General features: G+C 46.8%; 9 non-coding genes across 9 annotated transcripts; all 9 read left to right on the plus strand.

Annotated features, from left to right (window-relative positions):
- The first annotated feature begins 1,833 nt into the window (after positions 1-1,833).
- On the plus strand, positions 1,834-2,029 carry LOC142289681 (U2 spliceosomal RNA). Its single transcript, XR_012750131.1, has one exon. It is a non-coding gene; the product is annotated as a U2 spliceosomal RNA (small nuclear RNA).
- A 1,387-nt stretch (positions 2,030-3,416) lies between these two features.
- LOC142289666 (U2 spliceosomal RNA) lies at positions 3,417-3,607 on the plus strand. Its single transcript, XR_012750117.1, has one exon. It is a non-coding gene; the product is annotated as a U2 spliceosomal RNA (small nuclear RNA).
- A 1,387-nt stretch (positions 3,608-4,994) lies between these two features.
- On the plus strand, positions 4,995-5,185 carry LOC142289678 (U2 spliceosomal RNA). The gene has a single exon (XR_012750128.1). It is a non-coding gene; the product is annotated as a U2 spliceosomal RNA (small nuclear RNA).
- A 1,387-nt stretch (positions 5,186-6,572) lies between these two features.
- Positions 6,573-6,763, plus strand: LOC142289682 (U2 spliceosomal RNA). The gene has a single exon (XR_012750132.1). It is a non-coding gene; the product is annotated as a U2 spliceosomal RNA (small nuclear RNA).
- A 1,387-nt stretch (positions 6,764-8,150) lies between these two features.
- LOC142289683 (U2 spliceosomal RNA) lies at positions 8,151-8,341 on the plus strand. The gene has a single exon (XR_012750133.1). It is a non-coding gene; the product is annotated as a U2 spliceosomal RNA (small nuclear RNA).
- A 1,387-nt stretch (positions 8,342-9,728) lies between these two features.
- LOC142289684 (U2 spliceosomal RNA) lies at positions 9,729-9,919 on the plus strand. Its single transcript, XR_012750134.1, has one exon. It is a non-coding gene; the product is annotated as a U2 spliceosomal RNA (small nuclear RNA).
- A 1,387-nt stretch (positions 9,920-11,306) lies between these two features.
- Positions 11,307-11,497, plus strand: LOC142289667 (U2 spliceosomal RNA). Its single transcript, XR_012750118.1, has one exon. It is a non-coding gene; the product is annotated as a U2 spliceosomal RNA (small nuclear RNA).
- A 1,387-nt stretch (positions 11,498-12,884) lies between these two features.
- Positions 12,885-13,075, plus strand: LOC142289668 (U2 spliceosomal RNA). Its single transcript, XR_012750119.1, has one exon. It is a non-coding gene; the product is annotated as a U2 spliceosomal RNA (small nuclear RNA).
- A 1,387-nt stretch (positions 13,076-14,462) lies between these two features.
- On the plus strand, positions 14,463-14,653 carry LOC142289669 (U2 spliceosomal RNA). The gene has a single exon (XR_012750120.1). It is a non-coding gene; the product is annotated as a U2 spliceosomal RNA (small nuclear RNA).
- The last annotated feature ends 1,207 nt before the right edge of the window (positions 14,654-15,860 follow it).

Consider the following 15,860-nt stretch of genomic DNA (forward strand, 5'->3'; position numbering starts at 1 on the left):
TCTCTCCGCTTCCACTCCAAAGAAAGTTACCTGTTTATTCCTATCATGCATTGGTTTTTGGGGTTTTCTTTGAGTAATGATGATCTCTTTAGTAGTCTGTTGGCGCCCTCTCCTGGAGGAATAGTTTGCTTGCTCTTGGACATTCTAAAAGAGAGGTCATGATAGACATTGAGCTTCTGAGCTCAATTGGGGACAGTCATGGGTGATGAATGTTTGCAACCTACTGCGAAGCCTCATACCGCAATATAAGGAACGTCAAATACTAAGAAAGGGCGGCCTATGAAAGAATTACTACTTTCAATAAGTACACTTAAACGGCTAATTGGGAATAGAAAAACTGTAAAAAGCCCTCTGAGAAAGCCCCCCTCTAACCTTTGATAGTAAGCTTTTCTGTAGTCTGCCTGTTGATGTATTTTCCGTTTGAACTGTGCACAACATGAAGAGACGGAACACTGGCGGCTTGTCACAATGCCCCCCGATGACATCACAATAGCGCTGCTGCCTAGAAAACAAGCTGCGCAGAAGAAGTTGTTCTTTGGGTGGGAGGGTGGGCTAGTGGAAGGAGGGGGCAATCTCTTTTTTTCCCGGGTGGTAGGGGGATGACAGGAGAAGGGAAGCGGGTGGTGAGAAAGGTACAGAGGGCAGGGTTTGGGGGCTGGGAAGGAAAGGGAAAAGATTAGGGTTTGGGGATGATGAAAGGGCTTTCTACGGGTAAGGATGGCAAAGGGTGGCAGTGACGGAAAGTCAGGCAACCTGTCCTGTCCGTCTTTTTGTATCGTGAATTGGAAAGACTGCAAGGGGGAGGGGAGTTGCTTGCGCCCTAAAGGAGGAGTTATTCAGATTCATTGCAGTGGGCGGCGGCTGCAAAACGCACCATTCTTCTTGTTTTGGCTCTGCAAAGCAGCCTTTTCAAGGGTTGGCTTGGGTGACAAAATGTCTTGTGTAGGCGTGGGTTTGTCTCCCTCTCGCTCTCTCTCCCTAAGATGTGTCCGGCATAGGCCAGGGTGCCACTCGAGGCCCAAACCAATTCTGGTTATCGCTTCTCGGCCTTTTGGCTAAGATCAAGTGTAGTGTTGTTCGAAGAGGTGGTTTAAGCTCCAGGCCACCTTAGTACAATGATACAATGCACACTGGAAGGTTGCGCTTGCTAGTACTCTGGGTGGATAGTATATTCATCTAGAGGAAAACATGGCCCTACCAGGATCGAGGCTATTAGACTGAGTAAGGGTGGGGGGCTATGGTACAACGTGACCCAGGACTGACGACCCTGGAGTGAGTCTGAGCTTGCTGGCTTGGGACCCCGGCAAGCCTTGGGCTCTGTAGCACACCGTACCTTGCCTTTCCATACTTTTTGAGCATATTACCCTATCCCGGCCTTCTGGCTAGGAAGGGAAATTTTTATAATCCCGGTCGGAGGTCTGGTCAGCTTTGGGCTGAGAAACTAACACCCGGTTGGAGGTCTGGCTCAGCTTCGGCTGAGAAACCAACACCCGGTTGGAGGTCTGGGTCAGCTTCGGCTGAGAAACCAACACCCGGTTGGAGGTCCGGTTAGCCTTGGGCTGAGAAACCAACACCGGTTGACGGTCCGGGCAGTTTCGGCTGCGAAACCAACAACTAGTAGCTCTCTACTCCACTTGGGTAAGATGCCTGGGTGGACGCTGGGAGCAACGACAAGGCTCAACCAGGCTTCGGCTTGGGGGAGCACCGAAGATCCCTGACCCTTGCTGTGGCCTTCTGGCTCGGAGGGACGGGGTTGATTTTTGGGGACCCTCTCCTCACGGTGGGGTCCACACGAATCCTAGCCTTTGCACTGTTTTTGGTGTGACTTCGGTCATGCATTTTTTGTGGTGCTTTGGAAAGCTTCATTAAATCAAAATCTGTTCTTATCAGTTTAATATCTGATACGTCCCCTATCTGGGGACCATATATTAAATGGATTTTTAGAACAGGGAGATGGAAAAAGAGCTTGCTCTGTCCACTCCACGCATTGACCTGGTATTGCAGTACCTCCAGGAACGGTGCACCCCTTCTTAACCCAGTTTCCAAAAGCAGAACTCAATTCACCTGATTCATATTAGCCCGATTTAATGAATTGGAAGAAAGCATACGTCTTCATATGCACCTCAATTTGGCCCATTCACTTTTCACACTTCCTCCTTTTGTTTTTTATCTTTCACACTTTTGACTTTCTTTATTCATCCAAATAGCAAACTCATCACCACTCAACCTGACCAACTCGGCTATGTCCCCGTGCTGCAGTTCTCTGTCTTATCTAGATCATTTGCAATTGAATGGAATAGATCCCTTTTGGACAAAGTGGATTCACCTGCTGCTGCAGTGACCACAGGTGTGATAACATCTAGAATTGGCATCTGGTGCGATCTCTCCGCTTCCACTCCAAAGAAAGTTACCTGTTTATTCCTATCATGCATTGGTTTTTGGGGTTTTCTTTGAGTAATGATGATCTCTTTAGTAGTCTGTTGGCGCCCTCTCCTGGAGGAATAGTTTGCTTGCTCTTGGACATTCTAAAAGAGAGGTCATGATAGACATTGAGCTTCTGAGCTCAATTGGGGACAGTCATGGGTGATGAATGTTTGCAACCTACTGCGAAGCCTCATACCGCAATATAAGGAACGTCAAATACTAAGAAAGGGCGGCCTATGAAAGAATTACTACTTTCAATAAGTACACTTAAACGGCTAATTGGGAATAGAAAAACTGTAAAAAGCCCTCTGAGAAAGCCCCCCTCTAACCTTTGATAGTAAGCTTTTCTGTAGTCTGCCTGTTGATGTATTTTCCGTTTGAACTGTGCACAACATGAAGAGACGGAACACTGGCGGCTTGTCACAATGCCCCCCGATGACATCACAATAGCGCTGCTGCCTAGAAAACAAGCTGCGCAGAAGAAGTTGTTCTTTGGGTGGGAGGGTGGGCTAGTGGAAGGAGGGGGCAATCTCTTTTTTTCCCGGGTGGTAGGGGGATGACAGGAGAAGGGAAGCGGGTGGTGAGAAAGGTACAGAGGGCAGGGTTTGGGGGCTGGGAAGGAAAGGGAAAAGATTAGGGTTTGGGGATGATGAAAGGGCTTTCTACGGGTAAGGATGGCAAAGGGTGGCAGTGACGGAAAGTCAGGCAACCTGTCCTGTCCGTCTTTTTGTATCGTGAATTGGAAAGACTGCAAGGGGGAGGGGAGTTGCTTGCGCCCTAAAGGAGGAGTTATTCAGATTCATTGCAGTGGGCGGCGGCTGCAAAACGCACCATTCTTCTTGTTTTGGCTCTGCAAAGCAGCCTTTTCAAGGGTTGGCTTGGGTGACAAAATGTCTTGTGTAGGCGTGGGTTTGTCTCCCTCTCGCTCTCTCTCCCTAAGATGTGTCCGGCATAGGCCAGGGTGCCACTCGAGGCCCAAACCAATTCTGGTTATCGCTTCTCGGCCTTTTGGCTAAGATCAAGTGTAGTATCTGTTCTTATCAGTTTAATATCTGATACGTCCCCTATCTGGGGACCATATATTAAATGGATTTTTAGAACAGGGAGATGGAAAAAGAGCTTGCTCTGTCCACTCCACGCATTGACCTGGTATTGCAGTACCTCCAGGAACGGTGCACCCCTTCTTAACCCAGTTTCCAAAAGCAGAACTCAATTCACCTGATTCATATTAGCCCGATTTAATGAATTGGAAGAAAGCATACGTCTTCATATGCACCTCAATTTGGCCCATTCACTTTTCACACTTCCTCCTTTTGTTTTTTATCTTTCACACTTTTGACTTTCTTTATTCATCCAAATAGCAAACTCATCACCACTCAACCTGACCAACTCGGCTATGTCCCCGTGCTGCAGTTCTCTGTCTTATCTAGATCATTTGCAATTGAATGGAATAGATCCCTTTTGGACAAAGTGGATTCACCTGCTGCTGCAGTGACCACAGGTGTGATAACATCTAGAATTGGCATCTGGTGCGATCTCTCCGCTTCCACTCCAAAGAAAGTTACCTGTTTATTCCTATCATGCATTGGTTTTTGGGGTTTTCTTTGAGTAATGATGATCTCTTTAGTAGTCTGTTGGCGCCCTCTCCTGGAGGAATAGTTTGCTTGCTCTTGGACATTCTAAAAGAGAGGTCATGATAGACATTGAGCTTCTGAGCTCAATTGGGGACAGTCATGGGTGATGAATGTTTGCAACCTACTGCGAAGCCTCATACCGCAATATAAGGAACGTCAAATACTAAGAAAGGGCGGCCTATGAAAGAATTACTACTTTCAATAAGTACACTTAAACGGCTAATTGGGAATAGAAAAACTGTAAAAAGCCCTCTGAGAAAGCCCCCCTCTAACCTTTGATAGTAAGCTTTTCTGTAGTCTGCCTGTTGATGTATTTTCCGTTTGAACTGTGCACAACATGAAGAGACGGAACACTGGCGGCTTGTCACAATGCCCCCCGATGACATCACAATAGCGCTGCTGCCTAGAAAACAAGCTGCGCAGAAGAAGTTGTTCTTTGGGTGGGAGGGTGGGCTAGTGGAAGGAGGGGGCAATCTCTTTTTTTCCCGGGTGGTAGGGGGATGACAGGAGAAGGGAAGCGGGTGGTGAGAAAGGTACAGAGGGCAGGGTTTGGGGGCTGGGAAGGAAAGGGAAAAGATTAGGGTTTGGGGATGATGAAAGGGCTTTCTACGGGTAAGGATGGCAAAGGGTGGCAGTGACGGAAAGTCAGGCAACCTGTCCTGTCCGTCTTTTTGTATCGTGAATTGGAAAGACTGCAAGGGGGAGGGGAGTTGCTTGCGCCCTAAAGGAGGAGTTATTCAGATTCATTGCAGTGGGCGGCGGCTGCAAAACGCACCATTCTTCTTGTTTTGGCTCTGCAAAGCAGCCTTTTCAAGGGTTGGCTTGGGTGACAAAATGTCTTGTGTAGGCGTGGGTTTGTCTCCCTCTCGCTCTCTCTCCCTAAGATGTGTCCGGCATAGGCCAGGGTGCCACTCGAGGCCCAAACCAATTCTGGTTATCGCTTCTCGGCCTTTTGGCTAAGATCAAGTGTAGTATCTGTTCTTATCAGTTTAATATCTGATACGTCCCCTATCTGGGGACCATATATTAAATGGATTTTTAGAACAGGGAGATGGAAAAAGAGCTTGCTCTGTCCACTCCACGCATTGACCTGGTATTGCAGTACCTCCAGGAACGGTGCACCCCTTCTTAACCCAGTTTCCAAAAGCAGAACTCAATTCACCTGATTCATATTAGCCCGATTTAATGAATTGGAAGAAAGCATACGTCTTCATATGCACCTCAATTTGGCCCATTCACTTTTCACACTTCCTCCTTTTGTTTTTTATCTTTCACACTTTTGACTTTCTTTATTCATCCAAATAGCAAACTCATCACCACTCAACCTGACCAACTCGGCTATGTCCCCGTGCTGCAGTTCTCTGTCTTATCTAGATCATTTGCAATTGAATGGAATAGATCCCTTTTGGACAAAGTGGATTCACCTGCTGCTGCAGTGACCACAGGTGTGATAACATCTAGAATTGGCATCTGGTGCGATCTCTCCGCTTCCACTCCAAAGAAAGTTACCTGTTTATTCCTATCATGCATTGGTTTTTGGGGTTTTCTTTGAGTAATGATGATCTCTTTAGTAGTCTGTTGGCGCCCTCTCCTGGAGGAATAGTTTGCTTGCTCTTGGACATTCTAAAAGAGAGGTCATGATAGACATTGAGCTTCTGAGCTCAATTGGGGACAGTCATGGGTGATGAATGTTTGCAACCTACTGCGAAGCCTCATACCGCAATATAAGGAACGTCAAATACTAAGAAAGGGCGGCCTATGAAAGAATTACTACTTTCAATAAGTACACTTAAACGGCTAATTGGGAATAGAAAAACTGTAAAAAGCCCTCTGAGAAAGCCCCCCTCTAACCTTTGATAGTAAGCTTTTCTGTAGTCTGCCTGTTGATGTATTTTCCGTTTGAACTGTGCACAACATGAAGAGACGGAACACTGGCGGCTTGTCACAATGCCCCCCGATGACATCACAATAGCGCTGCTGCCTAGAAAACAAGCTGCGCAGAAGAAGTTGTTCTTTGGGTGGGAGGGTGGGCTAGTGGAAGGAGGGGGCAATCTCTTTTTTTCCCGGGTGGTAGGGGGATGACAGGAGAAGGGAAGCGGGTGGTGAGAAAGGTACAGAGGGCAGGGTTTGGGGGCTGGGAAGGAAAGGGAAAAGATTAGGGTTTGGGGATGATGAAAGGGCTTTCTACGGGTAAGGATGGCAAAGGGTGGCAGTGACGGAAAGTCAGGCAACCTGTCCTGTCCGTCTTTTTGTATCGTGAATTGGAAAGACTGCAAGGGGGAGGGGAGTTGCTTGCGCCCTAAAGGAGGAGTTATTCAGATTCATTGCAGTGGGCGGCGGCTGCAAAACGCACCATTCTTCTTGTTTTGGCTCTGCAAAGCAGCCTTTTCAAGGGTTGGCTTGGGTGACAAAATGTCTTGTGTAGGCGTGGGTTTGTCTCCCTCTCGCTCTCTCTCCCTAAGATGTGTCCGGCATAGGCCAGGGTGCCACTCGAGGCCCAAACCAATTCTGGTTATCGCTTCTCGGCCTTTTGGCTAAGATCAAGTGTAGTATCTGTTCTTATCAGTTTAATATCTGATACGTCCCCTATCTGGGGACCATATATTAAATGGATTTTTAGAACAGGGAGATGGAAAAAGAGCTTGCTCTGTCCACTCCACGCATTGACCTGGTATTGCAGTACCTCCAGGAACGGTGCACCCCTTCTTAACCCAGTTTCCAAAAGCAGAACTCAATTCACCTGATTCATATTAGCCCGATTTAATGAATTGGAAGAAAGCATACGTCTTCATATGCACCTCAATTTGGCCCATTCACTTTTCACACTTCCTCCTTTTGTTTTTTATCTTTCACACTTTTGACTTTCTTTATTCATCCAAATAGCAAACTCATCACCACTCAACCTGACCAACTCGGCTATGTCCCCGTGCTGCAGTTCTCTGTCTTATCTAGATCATTTGCAATTGAATGGAATAGATCCCTTTTGGACAAAGTGGATTCACCTGCTGCTGCAGTGACCACAGGTGTGATAACATCTAGAATTGGCATCTGGTGCGATCTCTCCGCTTCCACTCCAAAGAAAGTTACCTGTTTATTCCTATCATGCATTGGTTTTTGGGGTTTTCTTTGAGTAATGATGATCTCTTTAGTAGTCTGTTGGCGCCCTCTCCTGGAGGAATAGTTTGCTTGCTCTTGGACATTCTAAAAGAGAGGTCATGATAGACATTGAGCTTCTGAGCTCAATTGGGGACAGTCATGGGTGATGAATGTTTGCAACCTACTGCGAAGCCTCATACCGCAATATAAGGAACGTCAAATACTAAGAAAGGGCGGCCTATGAAAGAATTACTACTTTCAATAAGTACACTTAAACGGCTAATTGGGAATAGAAAAACTGTAAAAAGCCCTCTGAGAAAGCCCCCCTCTAACCTTTGATAGTAAGCTTTTCTGTAGTCTGCCTGTTGATGTATTTTCCGTTTGAACTGTGCACAACATGAAGAGACGGAACACTGGCGGCTTGTCACAATGCCCCCCGATGACATCACAATAGCGCTGCTGCCTAGAAAACAAGCTGCGCAGAAGAAGTTGTTCTTTGGGTGGGAGGGTGGGCTAGTGGAAGGAGGGGGCAATCTCTTTTTTTCCCGGGTGGTAGGGGGATGACAGGAGAAGGGAAGCGGGTGGTGAGAAAGGTACAGAGGGCAGGGTTTGGGGGCTGGGAAGGAAAGGGAAAAGATTAGGGTTTGGGGATGATGAAAGGGCTTTCTACGGGTAAGGATGGCAAAGGGTGGCAGTGACGGAAAGTCAGGCAACCTGTCCTGTCCGTCTTTTTGTATCGTGAATTGGAAAGACTGCAAGGGGGAGGGGAGTTGCTTGCGCCCTAAAGGAGGAGTTATTCAGATTCATTGCAGTGGGCGGCGGCTGCAAAACGCACCATTCTTCTTGTTTTGGCTCTGCAAAGCAGCCTTTTCAAGGGTTGGCTTGGGTGACAAAATGTCTTGTGTAGGCGTGGGTTTGTCTCCCTCTCGCTCTCTCTCCCTAAGATGTGTCCGGCATAGGCCAGGGTGCCACTCGAGGCCCAAACCAATTCTGGTTATCGCTTCTCGGCCTTTTGGCTAAGATCAAGTGTAGTATCTGTTCTTATCAGTTTAATATCTGATACGTCCCCTATCTGGGGACCATATATTAAATGGATTTTTAGAACAGGGAGATGGAAAAAGAGCTTGCTCTGTCCACTCCACGCATTGACCTGGTATTGCAGTACCTCCAGGAACGGTGCACCCCTTCTTAACCCAGTTTCCAAAAGCAGAACTCAATTCACCTGATTCATATTAGCCCGATTTAATGAATTGGAAGAAAGCATACGTCTTCATATGCACCTCAATTTGGCCCATTCACTTTTCACACTTCCTCCTTTTGTTTTTTATCTTTCACACTTTTGACTTTCTTTATTCATCCAAATAGCAAACTCATCACCACTCAACCTGACCAACTCGGCTATGTCCCCGTGCTGCAGTTCTCTGTCTTATCTAGATCATTTGCAATTGAATGGAATAGATCCCTTTTGGACAAAGTGGATTCACCTGCTGCTGCAGTGACCACAGGTGTGATAACATCTAGAATTGGCATCTGGTGCGATCTCTCCGCTTCCACTCCAAAGAAAGTTACCTGTTTATTCCTATCATGCATTGGTTTTTGGGGTTTTCTTTGAGTAATGATGATCTCTTTAGTAGTCTGTTGGCGCCCTCTCCTGGAGGAATAGTTTGCTTGCTCTTGGACATTCTAAAAGAGAGGTCATGATAGACATTGAGCTTCTGAGCTCAATTGGGGACAGTCATGGGTGATGAATGTTTGCAACCTACTGCGAAGCCTCATACCGCAATATAAGGAACGTCAAATACTAAGAAAGGGCGGCCTATGAAAGAATTACTACTTTCAATAAGTACACTTAAACGGCTAATTGGGAATAGAAAAACTGTAAAAAGCCCTCTGAGAAAGCCCCCCTCTAACCTTTGATAGTAAGCTTTTCTGTAGTCTGCCTGTTGATGTATTTTCCGTTTGAACTGTGCACAACATGAAGAGACGGAACACTGGCGGCTTGTCACAATGCCCCCCGATGACATCACAATAGCGCTGCTGCCTAGAAAACAAGCTGCGCAGAAGAAGTTGTTCTTTGGGTGGGAGGGTGGGCTAGTGGAAGGAGGGGGCAATCTCTTTTTTTCCCGGGTGGTAGGGGGATGACAGGAGAAGGGAAGCGGGTGGTGAGAAAGGTACAGAGGGCAGGGTTTGGGGGCTGGGAAGGAAAGGGAAAAGATTAGGGTTTGGGGATGATGAAAGGGCTTTCTACGGGTAAGGATGGCAAAGGGTGGCAGTGACGGAAAGTCAGGCAACCTGTCCTGTCCGTCTTTTTGTATCGTGAATTGGAAAGACTGCAAGGGGGAGGGGAGTTGCTTGCGCCCTAAAGGAGGAGTTATTCAGATTCATTGCAGTGGGCGGCGGCTGCAAAACGCACCATTCTTCTTGTTTTGGCTCTGCAAAGCAGCCTTTTCAAGGGTTGGCTTGGGTGACAAAATGTCTTGTGTAGGCGTGGGTTTGTCTCCCTCTCGCTCTCTCTCCCTAAGATGTGTCCGGCATAGGCCAGGGTGCCACTCGAGGCCCAAACCAATTCTGGTTATCGCTTCTCGGCCTTTTGGCTAAGATCAAGTGTAGTATCTGTTCTTATCAGTTTAATATCTGATACGTCCCCTATCTGGGGACCATATATTAAATGGATTTTTAGAACAGGGAGATGGAAAAAGAGCTTGCTCTGTCCACTCCACGCATTGACCTGGTATTGCAGTACCTCCAGGAACGGTGCACCCCTTCTTAACCCAGTTTCCAAAAGCAGAACTCAATTCACCTGATTCATATTAGCCCGATTTAATGAATTGGAAGAAAGCATACGTCTTCATATGCACCTCAATTTGGCCCATTCACTTTTCACACTTCCTCCTTTTGTTTTTTATCTTTCACACTTTTGACTTTCTTTATTCATCCAAATAGCAAACTCATCACCACTCAACCTGACCAACTCGGCTATGTCCCCGTGCTGCAGTTCTCTGTCTTATCTAGATCATTTGCAATTGAATGGAATAGATCCCTTTTGGACAAAGTGGATTCACCTGCTGCTGCAGTGACCACAGGTGTGATAACATCTAGAATTGGCATCTGGTGCGATCTCTCCGCTTCCACTCCAAAGAAAGTTACCTGTTTATTCCTATCATGCATTGGTTTTTGGGGTTTTCTTTGAGTAATGATGATCTCTTTAGTAGTCTGTTGGCGCCCTCTCCTGGAGGAATAGTTTGCTTGCTCTTGGACATTCTAAAAGAGAGGTCATGATAGACATTGAGCTTCTGAGCTCAATTGGGGACAGTCATGGGTGATGAATGTTTGCAACCTACTGCGAAGCCTCATACCGCAATATAAGGAACGTCAAATACTAAGAAAGGGCGGCCTATGAAAGAATTACTACTTTCAATAAGTACACTTAAACGGCTAATTGGGAATAGAAAAACTGTAAAAAGCCCTCTGAGAAAGCCCCCCTCTAACCTTTGATAGTAAGCTTTTCTGTAGTCTGCCTGTTGATGTATTTTCCGTTTGAACTGTGCACAACATGAAGAGACGGAACACTGGCGGCTTGTCACAATGCCCCCCGATGACATCACAATAGCGCTGCTGCCTAGAAAACAAGCTGCGCAGAAGAAGTTGTTCTTTGGGTGGGAGGGTGGGCTAGTGGAAGGAGGGGGCAATCTCTTTTTTTCCCGGGTGGTAGGGGGATGACAGGAGAAGGGAAGCGGGTGGTGAGAAAGGTACAGAGGGCAGGGTTTGGGGGCTGGGAAGGAAAGGGAAAAGATTAGGGTTTGGGGATGATGAAAGGGCTTTCTACGGGTAAGGATGGCAAAGGGTGGCAGTGACGGAAAGTCAGGCAACCTGTCCTGTCCGTCTTTTTGTATCGTGAATTGGAAAGACTGCAAGGGGGAGGGGAGTTGCTTGCGCCCTAAAGGAGGAGTTATTCAGATTCATTGCAGTGGGCGGCGGCTGCAAAACGCACCATTCTTCTTGTTTTGGCTCTGCAAAGCAGCCTTTTCAAGGGTTGGCTTGGGTGACAAAATGTCTTGTGTAGGCGTGGGTTTGTCTCCCTCTCGCTCTCTCTCCCTAAGATGTGTCCGGCATAGGCCAGGGTGCCACTCGAGGCCCAAACCAATTCTGGTTATCGCTTCTCGGCCTTTTGGCTAAGATCAAGTGTAGTATCTGTTCTTATCAGTTTAATATCTGATACGTCCCCTATCTGGGGACCATATATTAAATGGATTTTTAGAACAGGGAGATGGAAAAAGAGCTTGCTCTGTCCACTCCACGCATTGACCTGGTATTGCAGTACCTCCAGGAACGGTGCACCCCTTCTTAACCCAGTTTCCAAAAGCAGAACTCAATTCACCTGATTCATATTAGCCCGATTTAATGAATTGGAAGAAAGCATACGTCTTCATATGCACCTCAATTTGGCCCATTCACTTTTCACACTTCCTCCTTTTGTTTTTTATCTTTCACACTTTTGACTTTCTTTATTCATCCAAATAGCAAACTCATCACCACTCAACCTGACCAACTCGGCTATGTCCCCGTGCTGCAGTTCTCTGTCTTATCTAGATCATTTGCAATTGAATGGAATAGATCCCTTTTGGACAAAGTGGATTCACCTGCTGCTGCAGTGACCACAGGTGTGATAACATCTAGAATTGGCATCTGGTGCGATCTCTCCGCTTCCACTCCAAAGAAAGTTACCTGTTTATTCCTATCATGCATTGGTTTTTGGGGTTTTCTTTGAGTAATGATGATCTCTTTAGTAGTCTGTTGGCGCCCTCTCCTGGAGGAATAGTTTGCTTGCTCTTGGACATTCTAAAAGAGAGGTCATGATAGACATTGAGCTTCTGAGCTCAATTGGGGACAGTCATGGGTGATGAATGTTTGCAACCTACTGCGAAGCCTCATACCGCAATATAAGGAACGTCAAATACTAAGAAAGGGCGGCCTATGAAAGAATTACTACTTTCAATAAGTACACTTAAACGGCTAATTGGGAATAGAAAAACTGTAAAAAGCCCTCTGAGAAAGCCCCCCTCTAACCTTTGATAGTAAGCTTTTCTGTAGTCTGCCTGTTGATGTATTTTCCGTTTGAACTGTGCACAACATGAAGAGACGGAACACTGGCGGCTTGTCACAATGCCCCCCGATGACATCACAATAGCGCTGCTGCCTAGAAAACAAGCTGCGCAGAAGAAGTTGTTCTTTGGGTGGGAGGGTGGGCTAGTGGAAGGAGGGGGCAATCTCTTTTTTTCCCGGGTGGTAGGGGGATGACAGGAGAAGGGAAGCGGGTGGTGAGAAAGGTACAGAGGGCAGGGTTTGGGGGCTGGGAAGGAAAGGGAAAAGATTAGGGTTTGGGGATGATGAAAGGGCTTTCTACGGGTAAGGATGGCAAAGGGTGGCAGTGACGGAAAGTCAGGCAACCTGTCCTGTCCGTCTTTTTGTATCGTGAATTGGAAAGACTGCAAGGGGGAGGGGAGTTGCTTGCGCCCTAAAGGAGGAGTTATTCAGATTCATTGCAGTGGGCGGCGGCTGCAAAACGCACCATTCTTCTTGTTTTGGCTCTGCAAAGCAGCCTTTTCAAGGGTTGGCTTGGGTGACAAAATGTCTTGTGTAGGCGTGGGTTTGTCTCCCTCTCGCTCTCTCTCCCTAAGATGTGTCCGGCATAGGCCAGGGTGCCACTCGAGGCCCAAACCAATTCTGGTTATCGCTTCTCGGCCTTTTGGCTAAGATCAAGTGTAGTATCTGTTCTTATCAGTTTAATATCTGATACGTCCCCTATCTGGGGACCATATATTAAATGGATTTTTAGAACAGGGAGATGGAAAAAGAGCTTGCTCTGTCCACTCCACGCATTGACCTGGTATTGCAGTACCTCCAGGAACGGTGCACCCCTTCTTAACCCAGTTTCCAAAAGCAGAACTCAATTCACCTGATTCATATTAGCCCGATTTAATGAATTGGAAGAAAGCATACGTCTTCATATGCACCTCAATTTGGCCCATTCACTTTTCACACTTCCTCCTTTTGTTTTTTATCTTTCACACTTTTGACTTTCTTTATTCATCCAAATAGCAAACTCATCACCACTCAACCTGACCAACTCGGCTATGTCCCCGTGCTGCAGTTCTCTGTCTTATCTAGATCATTTGCAATTGAATGGAATAGATCCCTTTTGGACAAAGTGGATTCACCTGCTGCTGCAGTGACCACAGGTGTGATAACATCTAGAATTGGCATCTGGTGCGATCTCTCCGCTTCCACTCCAAAGAAAGTTACCTGTTTATTCCTATCATGCATTGGTTTTTGGGGTTTTCTTTGAGTAATGATGATCTCTTTAGTAGTCTGTTGGCGCCCTCTCCTGGAGGAATAGTTTGCTTGCTCTTGGACATTCTAAAAGAGAGGTCATGATAGACATTGAGCTTCTGAGCTCAATTGGGGACAGTCATGGGTGATGAATGTTTGCAACCTACTGCGAAGCCTCATACCGCAATATAAGGAACGTCAAATACTAAGAAAGGGCGGCCTATGAAAGAATTACTACTTTCAATAAGTACACTTAAACGGCTAATTGGGAATAGAAAAACTGTAAAAAGCCCTCTGAGAAAGCCCCCCTCTAACCTTTGATAGTAAGCTTTTCTGTAGTCTGCCTGTTGATGTATTTTCCGTTTGAACTGTGCACAACATGAAGAGACGGAACACTGGCGGCTTGTCACAATGCCCCCCGATGACATCACAATAGCGCTGCTGCCTAGAAAACAAGCTGCGCAGAAGAAGTTGTTCTTTGGGTGGGAGGGTGGGCTAGTGGAAGGAGGGGGCAATCTCTTTTTTTCCCGGGTGGTAGGGGGATGACAGGAGAAGGGAAGCGGGTGGTGAGAAAGGTACAGAGGGCAGGGTTTGGGGGCTGGGAAGGAAAGGGAAAAGATTAGGGTTTGGGGATGATGAAAGGGCTTTCTACGGGTAAGGATGGCAAAGGGTGGCAGTGACGGAAAGTCAGGCAACCTGTCCTGTCCGTCTTTTTGTATCGTGAATTGGAAAGACTGCAAGGGGGAGGGGAGTTGCTTGCGCCCTAAAGGAGGAGTTATTCAGATTCATTGCAGTGGGCGGCGGCTGCAAAACGCACCATTCTTCTTGTTTTGGCTCTGCAAAGCAGCCTTTTCAAGGGTTGGCTTGGGTGACAAAATGTCTTGTGTAGGCGTGGGTTTGTCTCCCTCTCGCTCTCTCTCCCTAAGATGTGTCCGGCATAGGCCAGGGTGCCACTCGAGGCCCAAACCAATTCTGGTTATCGCTTCTCGGCCTTTTGGCTAAGATCAAGTGTAGTATCTGTTCTTATCAGTTTAATATCTGATACGTCCCCTATCTGGGGACCATATATTAAATGGATTTTTAGAACAGGGAGATGGAAAAAGAGCTTGCTCTGTCCACTCCACGCATTGACCTGGTATTGCAGTACCTCCAGGAACGGTGCACCCCTTCTTAACCCAGTTTCCAAAAGCAGAACTCAATTCACCTGATTCATATTAGCCCGATTTAATGAATTGGAAGAAAGCATACGTCTTCATATGCACCTCAATTTGGCCCATTCACTTTTCACACTTCCTCCTTTTGTTTTTTATCTTTCACACTTTTGACTTTCTTTATTCATCCAAATAGCAAACTCATCACCACTCAACCTGACCAACTCGGCTATGTCCCCGTGCTGCAGTTCTCTGTCTTATCTAGATCATTTGCAATTGAATGGAATAGATCCCTTTTGGACAAAGTGGATTCACCTGCTGCTGCAGTGACCACAGGTGTGATAACATCTAGAATTGGCATCTGGTGCGATCTCTCCGCTTCCACTCCAAAGAAAGTTACCTGTTTATTCCTATCATGCATTGGTTTTTGGGGTTTTCTTTGAGTAATGATGATCTCTTTAGTAGTCTGTTGGCGCCCTCTCCTGGAGGAATAGTTTGCTTGCTCTTGGACATTCTAAAAGAGAGGTCATGATAGACATTGAGCTTCTGAGCTCAATTGGGGACAGTCATGGGTGATGAATGTTTGCAACCTACTGCGAAGCCTCATACCGCAATATAAGGAACGTCAAATACTAAGAAAGGGCGGCCTATGAAAGAATTACTACTTTCAATAAGTACACTTAAACGGCTAATTGGGAATAGAAAAACTGTAAAAAGCCCTCTGAGAAAGCCCCCCTCTAACCTTTGATAGTAAGCTTTTCTGTAGTCTGCCTGTTGATGTATTTTCCGTTTGAACTGTGCACAACATGAAGAGACGGAACACTGGCGGCTTGTCACAATGCCCCCCGATGACATCACAATAGCGCTGCTGCCTAGAAAACAAGCTGCGCAGAAGAAGTTGTTCTTTGGGTGAGAGGGTGGGCTAGTGGAAGGAGGGGGCAATCTCTTTTTTTCCCGGGTGGTAGGGGGATGACAGGAGAAGGGAAGCGGGTGGTGAGAAAGGTACAGAGGGCAGGGTTTGGGGGCTGGGAAGGAAAGGGAAAAGATTAGGGTTTGGGGATGATGAAAGGGCTTTCTACGGGTAAGGATGGCAAAGGGTGGCAGTGACGGAAAGTCAGGCAACCTGTCCTGTCCGTCTTTTTGTATCGTGAATTGGAAAGACTGCAAGGGGGAGGGGAGTTGCTTGCGCCCTAAAGGAGGAGTTATTCAGATTCATTGCAGTGGG

Source organism: Anomaloglossus baeobatrachus, unplaced genomic scaffold (assembly GCF_048569485.1).
Source record: "Anomaloglossus baeobatrachus isolate aAnoBae1 unplaced genomic scaffold, aAnoBae1.hap1 Scaffold_998, whole genome shotgun sequence".
NCBI classification, from domain to species: Eukaryota; Metazoa; Chordata; class Amphibia; order Anura; family Aromobatidae; genus Anomaloglossus; species Anomaloglossus baeobatrachus.